Below are 749 nucleotides of genomic sequence, written 5' to 3' on the forward strand. Positions count from 1 at the left end.
AGACGAGGGAAGCAAGCAAGTGGGCACCTGGGCAGCTGGGTATGCTTACTTCCTGTCTCCAGAGAGCAGATAGCGAAACTGCCTCAAGGTCACGTCCTGCTCCAAAGGAACTCCCAGTATTGGGGATTGAACTAGCGCCTCACGCTAGTCAGTGCAGCGGAAAGGAGCAGTGGGTGGGTGGCACAGAGGACTTGGCTGCCTGCAAGTCACTCAGCTTGCCTGTGGCCTGTGACTTTGTCTTCCTACCCTGGCAGCCTTGTGAACTTTTTCACTGCACTGGTGAGTGAGGAAATAAGGATTGAGGGAAGGTCCTCGTCGAAGGTCACACACCTTGTCACGGCAGAGCCAGAATTAAGAGTTGGAACTCAGGTGTCCTTGACCTCAGTCTAGGGGACTCGATGCACTCCACTGCTTTTCTGGGGCTGCTCTTGTGAAGGAGGAAGATCCTTCCATCGGCTCCGGCTCCTCCGGCTGGCTCTGGCTCTGCCCTCCAGCAGTCACTTTTTGGATGTAGCTTCAGCGTCTACCTTTTCAGTCTACGCCTTCCCTCTGGAGTCTGGCTCCTGCCTTAACCCTTTACTACGCAAATTAGGAAAAAGAGTCTTTCCTAGGATTTCCAGACTCGTTTTCCTCTTCCCAGCCTTCAGCCTCAAGGACTTGAGGGAACCAGGGATGGAAAAGGGATGCTGGTTGACCGCCCTCCACCCCCAACCAGGGCCCTTCTAAGAGGGTAGCTGGAGAGTTGAGAT

Source organism: Acomys minous (assembly GCF_964271855.1).
Source record: "Acomys minous genome assembly, chromosome: 13".
Taxonomy (NCBI): domain Eukaryota; kingdom Metazoa; phylum Chordata; class Mammalia; order Rodentia; family Muridae; genus Acomys; species Acomys minous.